We start from the raw sequence: 20,375 nt of genomic DNA, 5'->3' as shown, positions 1-20,375 counted from the left end.
TTTTTTTTTTTTTTTTTTTTTTTTTTTGAGACGGAGTCTCGCTGTGCTCCCAGGCTGGAGTGCAGTGGCGTGATCTCGGCTCACTGCAAGCTCCGCCTCCCGGTTCACGCCATTCTCCCGCCTCAGCCTCCCAAGTAGCTGAGACTACAGGCGCCCGCCACCACGCCCGGCTAGTTTTTTGTATTTTTAGTAGAGACGGGGTTTCACCATGTTAGCCAGGACAGTCTCGATCTCCTGACCTCGTGATCCACCCGCCTCGGCCTCCCAAAGTGCTGGGATTACAGGCTGGAGCCACCGCGCCCGGCCTGTAAAACTCACTTTTTAAAATCTAATTACATTCTACATGCAAACAAAATTTTTACCAGGAACATTGATATTATGAGATTATTTTTACTTTACCTTCACAAAAGAAATAGAGAATGCCCATTTCATTTAAGTTTAAGAAAGATGATAAGATACTTCTTGGTAAGGATTGCAGCTTGACTACGTGTATCTGGTATTGCTCCCCCTCAGAACTACACTAATGCTACAGTAAAACCATTCATAATCAGGAAGAATGACAGAGGAAACAACTATAAAATTTTGGAAACTGAAAAATGGGTAAGTAGTAATGACATTGAATCTAAGAAAGCCAAATTTTAGCCTGAAGGGGGCAAGTAAAGGACAAATCTGACTAGGCATAGTGGTTTACATGTGTAGTCCCAGCACTTTGGGTGGCCGAGATGGGAGGATCACTTGAGATCAGCAATTTGAGACCAGCCTGGCCAACACGGTGAAACCCTGTCTCTCTATTACAAATACAAAAATTAGCTGGGCTTGGTGGCGCATGCCTGTAGTCCCAGCTACTGGGGAGGGGGAGGGGGAGGTGGCAGTTAGCCGAGATTGCACCACTGCACTACAGTCTCTGGGCAACAGAGTGAGACTCCTAAAAAAAAAAAAAAAAAAAAAAAAAAAAGACAAATCTATTTTACATCATAGAATCTTAAACGACTCAAGAATTGGTGGCACCATATACCCCTGGAAATGAGGATGAATAGACTAAAATGAGGAGAGTCTGTCAAAGACTATTTAGGAAGCAAGCAGAGTCCTAGGTCCTCAAGCCCAAAGAAGATTGGAGGTTTATTTTCTGAAGAAGGTTGAACAAAGGATATGTGGGTTAGACACAATCGAGGACAGGAATTCCATTTGGGAAAAGGAGCATTCTGAATGCCAATGCCTCCAGCCTACTTTCCTTGTCTCCCAGAAAGGTAAGGGTCTAGCTTTCACCTCCCAGACAAAAGACAGTTTTCAGTGAGAAATCCAACCAGAATAGACCTGAAGATACATCAGAAGTTTCTCAGCAAGTGGCCTGGCCAGATAACCTGTAGTGAACATAAGCAAGCCATAGTCGTGCCGTCAGAGCTTCCCATAGGTTTTATAGTCGTCCTCTATTAAAAAAAAATAAAGTTTATTGGCCAGGCACAGTGGCTCACGCCTGTAATCCCAGCACTTTGGGAGGCTGAGGCAGGCAGATCATCTGAGGTCGGGAGTTCACGACCATTAGCCAGGCATGGTGGCTCTTGCCTGTAATCCCAGCTACTTGGGAGACTGAAGCAGGAGAATCGCTTGAACCCAGGAGGCAGAGGTTGGGGTGAGCCGTGATCGTGCCATTGCACTCCAGCCTGGGCAACAAGAGCGAAACTCCGTCTCAAAAAAATAAATAAATAAAAAACAAATTTTATTATAGAACATTTCAAATCCATGCAAGAGCAAAGGCAATAGAAAAATGAACTCCATGTACATCATTCAGCTTCAACAATTATTACATCAGGGCTAATCTTGTTTCATCTGTATGCCCACCCATTCCCTCTGCTTGAGATTATTTTCAAGCAAATGACAGAAATTGTGTTTCATCCATAAGTATTTAATTGTCTATAGGAGATAATGACTGTTTTTAAAAACCAATAATATGGGCCAGGCGTGGTGGCTCACGCTTGTAATCCCAGCACTTTAGGGAGGCCAAGGTGGACGGATTGCCTGAGGTCAGGAGTTCGAGACCAGCCTGGCCAACATAGTGAAACCCTGTCTCTACTGAAAATACAAAAATTAGCCAGGCGTGGTGGCAGGTGCTTGTAATCCCAGCTACTCGGGAGGCTGAGGCAGGAGAATTGCTTGAACCCGGGAGGCAGAGGTTGCAGTGAGCCGAGATCACACCACTGCACTCCAGCCTGGGCGACAGAGTGAGACTCCGTCTCAAAATAAATAAATACACTAACTAATAATAGAGCCAGGGGCACAACGGCCTATGCTGTAGCCCCAGCTACTTAAGAGGCTGAAGTGGGAGGACTCCTTGAGCCCTAAAGTTTGAGGTTAGCCTGGGCAATAGTGCAAGACCCCATCTCTAAAACACAAACCAAAAATATAAATAAACTAACACTAGTACAGTTATCATACCTAAACAAAATCATCTACTTGGCAACATCATCAAAGATTCATTCGGTGTTCAAATATTTCTCTAGGCCGGGCGCAGTGGCTCAAGCCTGTAATCCCAGCACTTTGGGAGGCCGAGACGGGCGGATCACGAGGTCGGGAGATCGAGACCATCCTGGCTAACACGGTGAAACCCCGTCTCCACTAAAAAAAAAATACAAAAAACTAGCCGGGCGAGGTGGCGGGCGCCTGTAGTCCCAGCTACTCAGGAGGCTGAGGCAGGAGAATGGCGTGAACCCGGGAGGCGGAGCTTGCAGTGAGCTGAGATCCGGCCACTGCACTCCCGCCTGGGCGACAGAGCGAGACTCCGTCTGAAAAAAAAAAAAAAAAAATATTTCTCTAATGCCATTTTTTTCTTAACATTTGAGAAAAAACAGGCCTGGAACCATGGCTCACACCTGTAAGCCCAGTACTTTGGGAGGCCAAGGCAAGAGAATCACTTGGGCTCAGGAGTTCAAGACCAGCCTGGGCAACATAGCAAGACCCTGTCTCTACAAAAAATTCAAAAATTAGTCAGGCATGGTGGTGCACGACTGTGGTCCCAGCTACTCAGGAGAGGAGATTGGGAGGTCAAAGCTGCAGTGAGCTGTGATCATGCCACCACACTCCAGCCTGGGTGACAGAATGAGACCCTGTCTCAGAAGAAAAAAATAAAAGTATTCAAGTAAGGTCAATATATTGTGATTAGTTCATACGTATCTTAAGTCTTTTAACATATAAGTTCTCCCCATATCTCTTTTTTCTTGAAATTTATTTAATGATTAACTAGGTGGTTGGTGCTATTGAGTTTCACAGTTTGAATTTTAATTATTGCACACCCTTGGTAGTATTTAACATGTTCCTCTGCCCCTGTATATCCTAAAAATTAATAGTTAGATCTAGGGGTTTTAGATTTGGTTTTGGTAAGACTACTTCATAGGCATCAGCACAAGCCTTTTTTGTTTAACATGCCTAAAGTAGTCTTCAATAGCCTCCTTGCTTTCTGCTGAAAAGATTTTCCAGGTTCATCTGGTATGTTTCCTTAAGAAGACTCTTCTAAAACTAGTACAGGAAAAAATAGAAGATCTGAATAGCCTGATACCAATTATTTAAGTAGAACCTATAATATGCATTCCCAGAAAGAAAACTTCAGGCTCAGATGGTTTCACCAGTTAATTCTACTAAACATGCGAGGAAAAATAATCCCAATGTTAAACTCATTTTATGAGGCCTGTGTAACCTTAATACCAAACCATTAGGGAATGATGAGGAAAAACAAACAACACAAGGAAATTTTTTTGTTTTTTTTTTTTTTTGAGACGGAGTTTCGCTTATCGCCCAGTTGGAGTGAAGTGGTGCAATCTTGGCTCACTGCAACGTTTGCCTCCCAGCTTCAAGCGATTCTCCTGCCTCAGCCTCTTGAGTAGCTGGGATTACAGGCGCCCACCACCACACTCGGCTAATTTTTTGTATTTTTAGTAGAGACAGGGTTTTGCCATGTTGTCCAGGCTGGTCTCGAACTCCTGACCTCAGGCAATCTACCCGCCTCGGCCTCCCAAAGTGCTGGGATTACAGGCGTGAGCCACAGCGCCTGGCTGGAAATTTTTTAAAAAAGATAATTACAGGCTATTATCATTCATGAATGTAGTGAGAAAAATCTTGAGATAGTAACAAACAGAATCCAGAAATACACATTTTTTTAAAAGATGACATATCTTGAACAAGTTAAGATTATTCTAGCATGGAGAAGGTGGACTAGCATTCAAAAATCAGTAAAGGTGGCCAGGCGTGGTGGCTCACGCCTGTAATCCCAGCACTTTAGGAGTCCCAGGAGGGAGGATCACTTGAGGTAAGGAGTTTGAGACCAGCCTGGCCAACATGGCAAAACCCCCCTTTCTACTAAAAATACAAAAATTAGCCAGTGTGGCCTGCACCTGTAATCCCAGTTGGGAACAATTCTGTGATTGTCCTTCTTTCTAACATACAATTCATATGATTTTCTTTTTATTCTCTTAAATCTGGAACATCATTCAAAATCTACACATAGAAAACTATGTCCTCTTTAGTAGAGTTTGCCGCATATTAGGGCAGTAACTTATCTAATCCTTGTGAACCCCCGTGAGAATCCCGCTAAATTCTGAGTTCCGTGGGGCAAGGACGTTCTGTGCTGTTCCCTTCCACATCCTCTCCATACCCTCCCAGACTTTAACTATGAAGCTGGAAGGAGGAAGAGAAGATTAGGGAAGGCTTCCAGGGAGAAACAACTTCCAAGCTAAGGTCTAGAGAATGAGACAGACCGGAAGTATGCAGACAGAACTGCTCGGAGGAGATAGGGCTCCCCTGGAAACCACAGACATACGGGGTACTGAGAAGCCAACAGAGAAGGTACCTGGCTGGATGTGTCTGGCAGTTGTAAGGTAAGGCAAGGCACTGGCACTTTCCCTAGAGTTGTCTCTTCTCTAGTCCAAGCGCGAAGTGAGCACACTACAGAGAGGCTGGAGGAAGAACCGCAGCTGATTCCAAACATAAATTAATCCTTCAGGCTGCGGGCGGTGGTTCAAGCCTGTAATCCTAGCACTTTGGGAGGCCAAGGAGGAAGGATCACCTGAGGCTAGGAGTTCGAGACCAGCCTGACCAACGTGGCGAAAATTAGCCAGGGCGTGGTGGTGCGCACCTGTAATCCCAGGCACTCGGGAGACTGAGGCAGGAAAATAGCTTGAACCCGGGAGGCAGAGGTTACAGTGAGCCGAGATCGTGCCGCTGCACTCCAGTCTGGGCGACAGAGCGAGATTCTGCCTCAAAAACAAACAAAATTAATCCTTCAGAGGAACTAGCAGAATCTGTCTTTAGTTACGAGCAGATTGCAGGGGTCGGACGTCCATTCGTTTGTAATAAAGAAGTATGTGTCATTAAAGTTTTCCTTTTGCTTATGTCACTCATTGCTGCATCTGAGGCGCCTGGAGTACACTGTCCTCTCAATTACAGGGGAACATTGTTCTGTGGACGGTTATCTCTAGCTCCGTGGTAAACAGAAGTGAAAGAGGAGAAAGAATGGGATTGATACGTAAGAACCATCCATACTGAACATTCGGAAAGGGATTCTCCTAAAAACTGTTCCCGGTGAGAATGAAAAGTGTTTGGCAGCGGTGGGATTCGAACCCACGCCCCCGAAGAGACTGGAGCCTTAATCCAGCGCCTTAGACCGCTCGGCCACGCTACCGTGGGTCGTGGGCGTTTCTTTCCGCACTTTCCCTAGTAGAGAATGTCGCCCCCTACGGCGTTTAAGGCCTATCTTTTTCCCCATTGGGGAATGTTGCCCCCTACCGCGTTTAAGGTGTGTCTTCTCCCCACGACCTCTTCTTCTCTGGAGCTCCCTCCAGTGCCACCAGAGAACTTCGGGCTGCTGTTCAGCCGCCACACACCCCGACCCCCAACACTTTGCTTTCGCACTGATGGGAGCAGTGAGGAAGGAAACCGGCCGATCCTAGACGCCCGTCACTTGTGTCACCGATGTAAGAGGAAGCGGCCTCGCGGACCGAGAGTCCCAGGGGACGCTGTGGGTCGCAGGTTCGCTGTGGAAGGTGACGCCTGCCTGGAGTCCCGACGCCGCTGAGCGAGTTTCGAGTGGTTTGGCCGAGGGAAATCTACGAAAAAAGGGGGCGCCGTGCGAAAGAGCGCAGTTGTAGCTGTTTATGAAGGTAAAAATTCAGAAGGTGACCCGCGGTCTCCGCAGAAAAGGCACATGACGGTTCAGTTTGAAACTCCAAGATTCGAATCATTTAGAAGTATAGTTGCTGCTGTACTATAATGCAATGAATTGATAAAGTTGTTCGTTGCATTTCTCTTATAGCAGGTGACAGCGCATCGGTCTCCGTGGCCCAAAATTTTGACTGAGTCCTAAAATAAAAACGCATTGTGCAAAAAATTATGACAGAAATAAGATCATAATAAAGCAAGCGCTGGAGTTTATTGTTTTGTCATTCATCTTCATTAAAATCAATGCTGACAGAAGTTTTTATCCAATATGCCTATGCCTGTGGAAACTAGGCTGTCTTACAAATTCTTTTTTTTTTTTTTTTTTTTTTGTGAGACGGAGTTTCGTTCTTACTGCCCAGGCTGGAGTCCAATAGCGCGATCTCGGCTCACCGCAACCTCCGCCTCCTGGGTTCAAGCAATTCTGCCGCCTCAACCTCCCGAGTAGCTGGGATCACAGGCATGCGCTACCATGCCCGGCTAATTTTGTATTTTTAGTAGAGATGGGGGTTTCTCCATGTTGGTCAGGCTGGTCTGAAACTCCCGACCTCAGGTGATCTGCCCGTTCCGGCCTCCCAAAGTGCTGGGATTACAGGCTTGAGCCACCGCGCCCGGCTGTCTTACAAATTCTTATACTTGAATTGTTCATACGGAATTTATTGCATAGTGCCTGGTGTTAATTTCCTGCGGCTACTGTAACAAATTATCAGAAACTGTGTGTCTAAAAGCAACAGATACGTATTCTCTTACAAGTCTGGAGGCCAGAAATCCACAATCAGTATGTGGGCCAAAATCAAGGTGTGGGCTGGGTCCAGCTCGCTCTAGAAACTCTAGGTAAAATCCTATCCTGGCCTTTTCCAGCGTCTGGTGGTTGCTTGTTGACTTATAGCCACATCTCTCCAGCCTTCAAGGTCAGCACCTACAAATATCCCTCTGCTTTGTCTTCATATGGCCTTCACCACCACCAAAAAAAAAAAAAAAAAAAAGGCTGATTCACTAAAAGTATCTCGTTAATACTGAAAGTTGCAGTACTCTTAGCAATACATTATTTCCTAAGGAAATTACTTTAGGAAAATTACTAAGAAAAAAGATTTCCAAGAAAGCAAAAGCAATATAGTCACTCCCTACTCTAACCCTACTCTTTTTTTTTTTTTTTTTTTTTTTTGGCGAAGTCTCCCTGAGTCGCCCAGGCTAGAGTGCAATGGCGCTATCTCGGCTCACTGCAACCTCTGCCTCACGGGTTCAAGCGATTCTCCTGCCTCAGCCTCCCGAGTGGCTGGGACTACAGGCACCCGCCACCACGCTCAGCTAACTGTTGTATTTTTAATACGGACAGGGTTTCACCATATTGGTCAGGCTGGTCTCGAACTCCTGACCTTGTGATAAGCCTGCCTCGGCCTCCCGAAATGCTGGGATTACAGGCGTGAGCCACGGCGCGCAGCCTGCTCACGCCCTGCTCTTTCTCCTGGTCTCACTTTCCTTTGTTCTTCCGTATTCCCCAAGGTAGGCGCGCCTCTTTTCTCACCTGCTGTGTCAATCTGGGCTCTCTGCCTGGTTCTCTCAGTCCCTCACAACAGCAATAATCTCCTCTCCACTATCAAGGCTATATTCTCCTACCAGTTCTAGATCTCTGAGAACAAGATGGCCGAACTTGAGGGAGACTGACCACTTTTTGACAGCTTTAACCTTTAAGGACACAGAGCAACGGTGCCCTCCTGCTAGGTGCTAATTGGTTCAATGTTTCATCAGCTGCATCTTGGTCCATCAAAGGCATCAATCCAGAGACTGATTTTCTCTCTGGTGTTTGCATTCCTGCACGATAAACTAGAAGGGTGAAATCAAAATAGAAAAATAGCAGAAATTATTTGAAAGTGACGATATCAACCAGTGAGCACCAGGAATCCATTAATCCGTTCAACAAGTACTGACCGAATGCCTACTCTGTGCCTGGGCACTGAAAATTCAGGATGAACGCTGACACCGGCGGTCCTCACCCTCACAGCTAGGAGGAAAGGCAAACTGATTAAGCGATTGCAAGTCATCATCGTGACTGAATTGGTGCTGGGTCACGCAGCTCGGGATTGGAACTTAGTGTCGATCTGGAAAGGCCTGCTTGGAGAAATTTACGAATGCACTGGGGAATGGGGTGGAGGTAGGAGGTTGGAGCGAGACAAGACTGGCGAGAAGTCTGAAAAGAGAAAGACAATTTCGGTTGTAGGGGGGCCGCTGGCGGGATTGAACTCGCAACAGAACTACGCCCACAACCCCTCTCTCACCATAGAATCCCTACCTCCCGGAGGAAAGACTGAGAATCCTGAAGGAGTCAGGAATGAGAAGGACAAAGGAGAAAGAAAAGAGTAGGAGGGTTTCTCCCACAGTCCCCGCGGATCAGTTGCGTAGGTGGTGGAGGTCCCTGACAGCTGCAGCTGCCTGGTCATTGCTGGATCTGTGATTCTAAAATTCTGAGCAGTAATGAGCCCAAGCGTGCACTTGAGGAAAGAGTAAGGGCACACAGAGTCATAACAAAGTATGTATGTATTTGAGCCAGGGCCTCGCTTTGCCACGATCAGAGCTCATTGCGGCCTCGAACTTCTGGGCTCAAGAGATCCTCCTGCCTCAGCCTCTAAGCAGCTGGAATTACACGCACAAGTGACCGCGCCTAGCTTTTCTCTTTCTTTCTCTTTCTTTTCCCTTCTCTCTCTCTCTCTCTCTCCCCCCCCCCACCCCCACCCCCCAACCCTCTCTCTTTTTGGTAGAAACGGGGGTGTCGCTTTTTTGTCCAGTTTGATCTCGAAATCCGAGGCTTCAAGCGACCCTCCCGCCTCCACCAGAAGGACGAATGTAAACCAGACACGAATGTGTCCCTGTTCCCCGGCCCTGGCGAGGCACTTGCTAGTATCCTCTATCCAACTGCCGGCTGAATGTGTTCTCTCTAGGAATCGAGGAGGACTGCCTTTCTCGCTGGTTCTGTTTCAGTCCGGATCCCACAGCTTCAGTCCAACAGGTTTGCTTTGTTTGATAGCCTGGGCATGAGAGTGAGATTTGGAGCTATCCTCACAGATTCCTGGAAGTTGAACAGAGATCTCTGATGAGTCCTCTCTTTAGAACTAAACTGATTCCCCAGGACCTACCAACTTGAGAAATTTTCTGGGAAGCACGTATGTACCTGTACGGACTTGTCAGCAACTGCCATATATAAGGAACTCTAATTCTAGCTTTACTGTGCATGACAAGAAAGCTTGAAATTGAAATCTTGATGCCATCCCATAGGTAACCGAGATTTTCCAGGTTTATACATAGTTCAGAATTCAAAGTTCTGAACAATCTAAGAACTTTCACACCTCTGCGCTGTTGCTTCTCCTGATCGCTTGTCCTGGAATGCTGGTTTCCATTTTGCTCCCAAATAAAAATCTTGTTCATTCTTCAAAGCCCACTTCAGATAGGGTCTTCTCCACCCCACCTCCAAATCTCCCTCTCTCTCTCACACACACACACGGCATTGTATTTTTCCACACTTCATTTTAGCAGGTGACTCTTTCTGCCCAATAGAAAACTTATTCACACTATCTGTCTTCTTCATTCCCTAAGTACCCGTGAGAAGAATAATGATGATGATAACATTAATAACACGGATTTGGATAATTGGCTGACTGCTTTTGTGTATTATATTATTGACTCATCACAACTTTATATAGTAAATACTATAATACTTTTATTCCTATTTTACAGTTGAGAAAATCGGGATTTGGAGGGTGTTGAGAGGTGAGATTCGTGTCTTGGTCGTTTTTCATTTTCCTTAGTGACTAGTGTAGTACAAGCCTCGGGCTCTCAATATTTATAGATTGATTCATTGACCCTAGCTGTTGACTTTTTTTTGTTTTTGTTTTTGTTTGTTTGTTGTTAGCAGTCATTCACATTCTCTTTCCTCCTCTTGTCCTGATGCATATTTTGGTTTTATTTTTTCGACTTTCTCTCTGAGTTGACGAGTAATCAGTAGCAAGTCTGGTGAATAAACGGAACCTACTGTGCCAAAATGCAAAATTAGGAAATTTTTTTTTCCTGTGAACAATGAGTAAGAGCTTATATGAGAAGGAAAGAAAATGGTAGCATTGGAAGAAGAGTTCTTCATCTCTAATCCAATTAGCTTTATGTGGAAAATGAAGGAAAACAAAAGAAAAAAAAGAGGCATTAATCAAGATAAATTAACCCAGACAGTTCCTTTCACAGGGGTCCCAACCAGACTGTTTTCCAATAGCAGAGGCATAAAAACTAATGAAGCAAGAGATTCTTGCTGCACATAAAGGAGACAACGTGTGATATCATGAGAAGAGGGTGTGTTCAAGAAGTGATCACCAGGCCTAGAGGGTTGAATTCCTATGAAACATTAGATTAAAAGACTTCCGTATATACAGGAATTTTACAAACCATATTACTTTTATGTCTATGTCAAAATAAAATCTCTTAATTAAATTGATCTTATGTATGTGTCAAAGTTTATTAATTCAAGGAGAGAACTGACAAGATGACAAAAGAGTGTCCCATCTCAAGGAAGTTTTGGAAACTGTGAATGTATGGGGGAAGAGAAGAGAAAGTGCAATTAATTAGAAAAAGTCCTGCTTCATTTAACTTGATCCTAAAAACATCAGGTCCTGGCCGGAGGCGGTGGCTCACGCTTGTAACCACGGCACTTTGGGAGGCCGAGGCGTGTGGGTCACTTGAGGCCAGGAGTTCGAGACCAGCCTGGCCAACATGGTGAAACCCCCGTCTCTAATAAAAATACAAAAATTAGCCAGGAGTGGTAATCCCAGCTACTCGGGAATGCCTGTAATCCCAGCTACTCAGGAGGCCGAGACAGGAGAATTAGCTTGAACCCGGGAAACCGAGGTTGCAGTGAGCTGAGATCGGGCCACTGCTCTCCAGCCTGGGCCACAGAGAAAGACTCCATTTCAAAACAAACAAACAAAGAAATCACATCTTCCATTTGACGGTGAAATAATATCAGGAGCACCATGATTTTTCTTTGGAAACTTGTAGAGAAGTCATACGTGCCCATATCTTACCAGATATAAGAAAGAAATAATAAGCAGTACATCTGGGGCTGCTCTTTACACAGACCAAGAAACAAAGATTCATGCCTCAATACTGTCAGACAGGAGCCAGTCAGCACAGAGTCACCAAACCTTGTCAGGAGAGAAACAAAAGTCTGCTTTTTCTCCAGTAGTTACCGGTAAATTTATCAAATGTGCATTCAGAGATGATGCTGAATGCATTGTTCGCCTGTTTCTCAGTTTTGTGACAGCAGGTTTTAATTTAATTTAACGTGAAATTAAACCTTCTCCTATCCTCTCTTAGGAAAAAACATGATTTGTACGTTCATAAGGGAAGAAAGGTTGAAGCGCTTGAGAGATGAAGCAATCCCGAAACTGCTTTGGCCCAGAACATTAAATTACTGTGTAGGTATTTCTCGGGCTATCCCCTAGCTCCCAGCTGGAGCCGCGTGGAATTTACAGAAAAATCCGAGGAAGATAGACTGGTTGTCTAAACCACCGAGGTTCTAGCAGCTTCAGAAGCTTGAACACAGCGATCAAATCTCCCAGAAATGACTTCCCCATTTCTTCTCTGTCATCTTCATAACTGTCTTTTCAAAAGGTTATGCTACTCTCAGCTAACTCCTAATCGATTGTCTCTGGAATTTCCCGCTTACTGAATCACCCAATTGAATGAGTTAAAAATGTTAAAGCGCTTACTTAGAACAATGCCGGACACTCGGTCTACGCTAGATTAAGTATTCATTAATAAATGTTTTAAAATAACTGAAAATTACATCGCTTGTCATTTTGTACCTGGAGTACCAAAGCACGAACGGGGTTTCTCTGCAGAAAATACCTCATATGAAAATTGAAAGTTAACTTATGCACAATTTGCTGTCTGCTCAGAGATTTCGTTCCTGGATGAAAGAATTTGTAGGTTAAAACAAAACACTTCTTTCCCTGACCGGGAATCGAACCCGGGCCGCGGCGGTGAGAGCGCCGAATCCTAACCACTAGACCACCAGGGAAGTTACAAATGGCTTACTAAAATCCATTTATGAAGCTAGAACTCGACACACATGCACACAGTTGACTTTTCCTAGTTTTCCAACGAATTAGTGCTAGATCATGCCCTCGTATTCACCGACCTCTTGTTTTTCACCGACCTCTTGTTTTGCACCAACCAATAAAATTTGGACAGCAGAGGGCGTGGAAACGCCGTAACAGTAATCTGGGAGGTTCGTAACTGGACGATGGAACGTGCTCTGTTTCAATATGTGCATTCAACCGGGAATAAATTGTAACATTAATTTGTAATTGTCTTCTTGCTTTTCTTTGAATAAAGTAGTGAGCCATATGAAGAACAAAGTAATTTTTTAATTTGTCTTTGGTTCCTTCGGAGTACTTGTCTTTGTGGTTTTTTAAAAATAAATACCTAATAGTAAATAAAAAACATGAGTAATAAATTGATTAGGCCTTATTTCCAAACAACGTGGGCGGAGCCGAAATAGCTCAGTTGGGAGAGCGTTAGACTGAAGATCTAAAGGTCCCTGGTTCGATCCCGGGTTTCGGCAAAAAGGCGCTTACATTTTGAGCCCATGGCAATATAAACACTGAACTTTCCTTCTACAATACAGAAACACTCCTTAGAACCTAAAATGGGGGCACTTTTTTCTCAGATTCATAAAGGAAATCCAGGAACACTGTGGGATACGTTTGTTTCTGTAGCAGAACTCTAGGTATGGGTTTCAACGTCTCACTAGATAAAAGACGAAAAGTTAAACGTGCTGAAAGAAGTTTAATCTTGAGCAATACCAATTACATTTTATTTTCGACCTATGCTCCCTCAATAAATATTTATTAAGTGAATTGTTATTGTTATGCGTGCGTCTAATTGAAGAGACAACCTGAACAGGCTGAGTATGAGTAACAAGGCTGTTTATTCACTCGGGTGCGAGCGGGCTGAGTCCGAAAAGGGAGTCAGCGGAGGGTGGTGGGATTGGAGCTAGTTGTATAGGTTAGGGGTAACCAGTGGAAAGTTACACTTAGGGGCCGTTTATTGCGGGCAGGGTAAGAATGTCACAAGGTACATTATCACAAGGTAGGAGGGGTCACAGAGCACAGTGTCACGAAGTTGATTGATCAGTTAGGGTAGAGCATGTTAAAATGGTAGAAGGTCGCAAAGTTGGCTAATCGGCTAAGACAGGAATTGTTTTTCTTCTTTTGTGGTTTTCCTGTTGTCCCAGACTTTCTGGCTCCAGGATACCTACTGGATGTACACGTGTGGGTCACAGGGTCACAATGGCTTGACCATAGCACAGCCCGCTCCGAGGAAAAGGATAGAGAGAGGCACGGCCGGTGAACTGAAGGAAAGGTGCCTGGAAGAAAGAGCCCGCTGAGCTGTTGAAAGAGTGCCTCCTTGCTATAGGTGGGGGAGGGGCGGGGTGGCTGCTGAGCTGTGAAAGGGAGGGAGCCAGCATATTCCCTCAGCCACCTTTTTTGCTAAACTCCTAATTTGCTAGCTCTTGGCATATTCAACCCGTCTTCCTACTCGGAGGAATGGTCTCTCGTTTCCAAGTCTATTTAATATTCCATCTGAGCTTTTGACCCCTCTACCCATTCCATTTTGCTCTATGCTTGTGTCTTTCATCTCTCTCCTCCTTACCTGCCTCTCTTCAAACTACAGAATGTCTAAATCTCCATCTTTGGACAACAACAATGGAACACATGACCTTATGCATTATCCTCAGACTCTTTCCTTCCACTCAGCACTAAATCTGTTGTAAAAACAATGTTTACCTCATTATTTGCTCATTGGCTGAGGAGGTCTGCCTTCCAATCCCAGGAAACCATTACCATCAACTTTCCAACTTTCAAATGTCTTGGCTCTTTTTGGTCCTATACTTAATTTTGCACAGTATAACAACCTATTGACAATCCTTCCTTTATGAAGCAGCCCTCCTTTGGACTTTGGGACTTTGAAGGAGCCTCGTTGTCTGGGGTGACACCCAAGGTTCATCATCTCACAGCCACAGAGATCAAGGACCTGGACACACAAAGAGTGAGGTTAAGAGTGGAAATTTTATAGGTGAAAGAAAGGAAATATCTCTCTGCTACAGAGAGCGGTCCCGGAAAAATGGGTTGCTGAAATGTGGTGAAATGCAGGGGTTTTTACAGATGAGCTAGTGGGGAGATGACGTCTGACCTACACAGGGCATGAAAAACCCAGTTAGGACCAGGTGTGCCAACTGCATAGGGTGTGAACCTCTGGCAGCCCTCACCCCAATCTGTTATTATGCAGGTGAGTTCTCTGCCTGAGCTTCTCCATGTTGCCCGTTTCTTTCTTACTATACACATGCTAACAAAAAATGGAAGGTGGAGCCTCATGGTGGACATGCCTGGCCTCCTGGTAGACCTTTTCTGTCGGTGCAGCTGCCAGCTTTCCCCCATTCAAGTTTCCAGCTTCCTTATCTATGTCTGCAGCTCCATCTTTCAGGCTGCTCTTTGTCAGAAAAGGAATAATTTCTATGGCTGCTTTTTGTTAGAAGAGAAGTTCTGCCGAGGACTCTGTTGCCCTATCTACCTAAGCAATTTCTTTTATCTCCTGTAGCAACTTGATTCTCCATTATTTTTCTCCATAGTCTCTCACTGTTCCCTTTCAGCTCCCCATCCCTCCAATGTTAATGACTTTGGTCTTTTTATAAATTGAATGTTTAATTTTTAGGTAGTCGTAGATTCACATGCAGCTATAAGAAATAATACAGAGAGATTCTTTACCTGCTTGCCCCCAGTGGTAACATCTTGCAAAACTATAGTACAAAATCACAATCAGGATACTGATATTGATAAAGTCAAGATGCAAAACATTTCCATCACCACAAGGATTCCTTATTGCCCTTTTACAGCCACACCCGCTTCCCTACTGTCCCTGCTTCAACCTCTGGCAACTACTAATCTTTTTCACTTTTACGATTTTGTCATTTCAAATACGTTATAAAAATGGAATAATACATTATGTAACCTATTAGGATTGGCATTTTGCACTCAGTGTAATTCTCTAAAGATTCATCTAGGTTGTTCAGCATCAACAGTTCATTCTTTTTTCTTGCTCAATAGTATTCTGTGGTATGAATTTACCAGTTTGAACATTCTCACCTGCTGAAGGAAAGTTGAGTCATTTTCAGCTTTTGACTTTTACAAATAAAGCCACCATAAACATTTGTATACTGGTTTTAGTGTTAATATAAATCTTTGTTTATCCAAGATAAATGTCCAGGAGTGCAGCTGCCGGGTGGTATGGTACTTGCACATTTAACTTTTTAAGAAACTGCCAACTGTTTTCCAGAACAGCTACATTTCATTCCCACCTACATGTATACAGCCTCATCAGCATTTGGTTGTTGCCACTATTTTTATTTTAGTCATTTTGATAGATGCATAGTGATATCTCACTGTGGTTGTAATTTGCATTTCCCTAATGCTAAGGATGTTGAAAACGTTTTTATGTGCTCATCTGCCATCTGTGTATCTTCTTCGGTGAAATGTCTCTTTAGGTGTTTTATCCAATCCGGTAAGAATAGCTGTGTACATGCCGGGCGCGGTGGCTCACGCCTGTAATCCCAGCACTTTGGGAGGCCGAGGCGGGAGGACCACGAGGTCAGAAGATGGAGACCATCCCGGGTAACATGGGGAAACCCCGTCTCTACTAAAAACACAAAAAATTAGCCGGGCGTGGTTGCAGGTGCCTGTAGTCCCAGCTACTCAGGAGGCTGAGGCAGGAGAATGGCCTGAACCCGGGAGGGGGAGCTTGCTGTGAGCCGAGATGGCAGCACTGCACTCCAGCCTGGGCAACAGAGCTAGACTCCATCTCAAAAAAAAAAAAAAAAAAAAAAAGAAGAAGAAAAAGAATACTTGTGTACAGGTTTTTATGTGAGAAGTTCCTGAAAAAGCTGGAAGTTCAAAACTTTTCCAAATCTCTGTCTTAGATTATGAAGTTGTCATGCCATGCAATTTGTTTTTTAAAAGAATTATTTAGTGATACTTCTTAAAGCAATGTAAGGAAGACTATTCAGGACTATCAGGATAGGCAGGGACCACTGCAAGGAGGTCTTGCAATAAGGGAAAGAGATTGGCCTCAATTCTGAATATAGCATGGGCAAGTGGGAATTTATAGCCAAGGAGCAATGTGTGATGGTCAGTGGACAGGAAATTACTAAGAGAAAACCTCAGAGGTAAGGGAAATTCTGGCTAAACAAACCTAACAGGATTCTTGCTGAAGACAGGCCAAGGTAATCAGACATCAATCATCTGGGGGATGGTGGAGAGAAATGAGGAGCCTGATCAGAAATGGAGGTTAATTAAACATAGATGATATAGGGGTTCTTGCTAAACTGACTTGGCAGTGTTCTTTGCTAAAACTGGACGTTACAAAGAAGTGCATAGATGGGCCTAGCAGAAGATTCAGAAGCCTGACTAAAGTTTGGCCAAGCGAATAATCTTTGTTAAATTCTTATGCAACTTCATTTGCAAAGTGCAATACAGACTACTGTCTTGTTGTTTGAAGAAAGGAAGAACGCAACATGGAGAAATTTCCAAGATCATAAGCCACTAGCGAGTTTCTTCCGGCTCTCACTGACTGAGTGAATCACTATTCCCTGAGGGGGGGAAAAAAAAAAAAAAGGAAGATCGAGCAAAGGGTAGCATATACCAGTCCCACCAGTGAACTCACGTGGTCTTCTGTATGCAAAAATAATGCTTTTGATTTTTAAAAAGAAATCCTGAAAAGGGAAGTTAAAAGAGACCGGGTCTCGTCGGTCCCGGGCGGAACTGCAGGCGTTGCTCGCAGGCGCGGTCCCACCGCCGCCCAACACGGGGAGTTTGACCTGCTCCGTGTCCGGCCTGGGCCTGGTCCCCCCCTCCTTAGACAACCTGGTACCCCCGGGCTCCCCCGGGAGTCCCATGTTGGTGCCAGGCCCGGTGCGGACGCCCGCTCCACACAGCGCCGTAGCCCCGAACCCCCGAGCACCCACGATCCGCCGACCTCAGCCTCCCGGGGAGCTGGGATTACAGGCGCGCGCCACCGCGTCCGGCGCTTGGTTTGGTGGCACCGCGATCTTGGAGGCTGCAACTGCCGACTGCGTGTGCTGGGAGGCGGGATCCGTGTAGAGGTTTTGTCGCCGCCCAGCCGGCTGCCGCTCCAGATTGCCAGAAATGCCTGGTAGAACTAGCTGAAGACACCGCAGAAAGCACTGGCAGAGAGATGAATGAGCATCCCTTACTATGTTGTCCTCGGCACCTTTACAAAAAGGTCAATTAAACAAATAGCTGTAAATTTAATAAGGGAAAGAGTGAAGGACTGTGTTGAGTGGGTCTCACAGACTTCAATATGTATATGAAATCACCTGGGGATCTGGCTAAAATGTGGAGTTCTAACGCTGTAGGTCTAGGATGGGGTCTAGGTATTCTGCATTTGTGAGGAACTCCCAGGTTAGGCCAGTGTTGCTGATCAGCAGCCCATGCTGCAAGTGACAAGGTTGTTGATGCTTTGGGACCTGATAGTTCTACAAGTTCTTGTCACATCATTATGATATTAGAACATTGAAGAGAAAAGAAAAAAAAAAGAAAGACAGAAAGCAAAGTAAATAAATAAATTATTATTATTATTTTTATTTTTGAGACGGAGTCTTGCTCTGTCGCCCAGGCTGGAGTGCAGTGGCGCCATCTCGGCTCACTGCAAGCTCCGCCTCCCGGGTTCACGCCATTCTCCTGACTCACCCTACCGAGTCTGGGACTACAGGCACCCGCCACCAAGCCCGGCTAATTTTTTTATTTTTAGCAGAGACGGGGTTTCATCGTGTTAGCCAGGATGGTCTCGATCTCATGACCTCGTGATCCGCCCGCCTGGGCCTCCCAAAGTGCTGGGATTACAGTCATGAGCCATTGCGCTCGGCCTAAATAAATATATTTTAAAAAAGAATAGAGACATGAGATCTCAACTCTCACTGAGAGTTAAGATTTACTCATAAGTTCTTCCATAGGTGTAACGGCAGGGTACTGTGTACAGAATCACCAATACAGGCACCTAATCTGCACAAGAATGGTTTACTGGATGAGGTGCTACCTGAAATATATCTTAAAGATAAGCTATAATTAGGCACATAAAGAAGGGCATGGAAAAATTTTTACCATCAAGTCCTGGCAGAAGCAAAGCTAAAAAGGTATGAATGCCTGGGAAAATTACTAGTTCCTAGTTCAAGTAGAGCTGAGCAGAAAATCAAAGGTTCATGAACCAAAGTAAAAAGACGAAGCAGTGGCTGCTCGGCCTGTAATCCCAGCATTTTGGGAGGCCAAGACAGGAGGATTACCTGAGGTCAGGAGTTCCAGACCAACCTGGACAACATGGTGAGACCCCCCCCCCCCCCCGCCACCACACACACACACACACACACACACACACACTAAAAATACAAATAAATTAGCCAGGTGTGGTGGCACACGCCTATAATCCCAGCTACTTGAGAGGCTGAGGCATGAGAATCGCTTGAACCCTGGAGGCAGAGGTTGCAGTGAGCTGAGATTGTGCCACTGCACTCCAGCTTGGGTGACAGAGTGAGACTCCATCTAAAAACAAAAAACAAAACAAAACAAAAAGGATAAAGATGAGGCCACAAAGGAAAAAATAGTTACTTTGTGTAGTATACAGTCTCCAAAAACTGACCTTAATGCAGCATATTTTTCAGTACGTACACCCTTTTATAGTCCATTACCACAGTGAATCTTGGTTGACATAACAAAATTATTTCATTGAGGTGATACTGTGCCGGTTCCAGGGCTAAACCATATGAAATTTCACATCTTCTGACTTGGTTTTTTGGAATGCTAAATCTTGGGATACTCCCTCTCAGAGTCTAGTCACCATGCTGTGAGAAACCCAAGCCACATGAAAAGGCCAGTTTCATTCTCCTACATGTGACTAACCAATTATCCCAGCACATTTGTTGAAAAGGTGTCCTTTCCCCATATTATGTTTTTGTTTGCTTTGTGGAGATCAGTTGGCTGTAAGTATTTGGGTTTATTTCTGGGATCTCTACTGTTCCATTGGTCTATGTGCCTATTTTTATACCTGTACCATGCTGTTTTGGTGACAATGGCCTTATAGTATAGTTTGAAATCAGATAATGTGATGCCTCCAGCTTTGCTCTTTTTGCTTAGTCTTGCTTTGGTTATGTGGCCTCTTTTTGGGTTCCATATGAATTTTAAATTGTTTTTTTCTAATTCTGTGAAGAATGATGGTGATATTTTGATGGGAATTGTATGGAATTTATAGATTGCTTTTGGCAGTATGATCATTTTCACAATATTGATTCTATCCATCCGTGATCATGAGATGTGTTTCCATTTGTTTGTGTTGTCTATGGTTTCTTTTAGCAGTGTTTTGTAGTTTTACTTATAGAGGTCTTTCACCTCCTGGGTTAGGTGTATTTCTAAGTATTTTAATTGTTTTTACAGCTATTGTAAAAGGGTTTGAGTTCTTGATTTGATTCTCCACTTGGTGGCTGTTGCTGTATAGAAGAGCTACTGATTTGTGTACATTAATTTTGTATCCAGAAACTTTACTGAATTATTTTCAGTAAAGTTTTTTTATTTACTGAATTTATTCTAGGAGCTTTCTGGAGGAGTCTTTAGGGTATTCAAGGTAAACGATCATATCATCAACAAATAGTGACAGTTTGAGTTCCTCTTTACTGATTTGGATGCCTTTTTCTTTCTCCTATCTGATTGCTCTGGCTAGGACTTTCAGTACTATGTTGAGGAGGAGTGGTGACAGTGGGTATCCTTGTCTTGTTTAGGTTCTCAGAGGGAATGCTTTCAACTTTTCCCCATTCAGATTATGTTGCCTGTAGGTTTTCATAGATGGCTTTTATTACGTTGAGGTATGTCCCTTGTATCTCAATTTTGCTGAGAATTTTGATCATAAAGGGATGCTTGATATTGTTGAATGCTTTTTCTGCATCTATTGAGATGATTGTGTGGTTTTTGTTTTTAATTCTGTTTATGTGGTGTATCACATTTATTGCACACATACTTGTGTATGTTAAACCATCCCTGCATCCTGGTATGAAACCCACTTGACCATGTGGATTA

At 44.3% G+C, this 20,375-nt stretch overlaps 3 non-coding genes across 3 annotated transcripts; 1 reads left to right on the top strand and 2 right to left on the bottom strand.

Moving 5' to 3' along the window:
- Positions 1-5,586: 5,586 nt before the first annotated feature.
- Positions 5,587-5,668, bottom strand: TRNAL-AAG. Its single transcript has one exon. It is a non-coding gene; the product is annotated as a tRNA-Leu (tRNA).
- Positions 5,669-12,187: 6,519 nt separating this feature from the next.
- Positions 12,188-12,259, bottom strand: TRNAE-CUC. Its single transcript has one exon. It is a non-coding gene; the product is annotated as a tRNA-Glu (tRNA).
- A 473-nt stretch (positions 12,260-12,732) lies between these two features.
- On the top strand, positions 12,733-12,805 carry TRNAF-GAA. Its single transcript has one exon. It is a non-coding gene; the product is annotated as a tRNA-Phe (tRNA).
- Positions 12,806-20,375: the final 7,570 nt, after the last annotated feature.

This window comes from Theropithecus gelada, chromosome 4 (assembly GCF_003255815.1).
Source record: "Theropithecus gelada isolate Dixy chromosome 4, Tgel_1.0, whole genome shotgun sequence".
Classification (NCBI taxonomy): Eukaryota; Metazoa; Chordata; class Mammalia; order Primates; family Cercopithecidae; genus Theropithecus; species Theropithecus gelada.
Note: the sequence above shows the minus strand (reverse complement) of the source record. Positions and strands in the feature narration are given on the sequence as shown.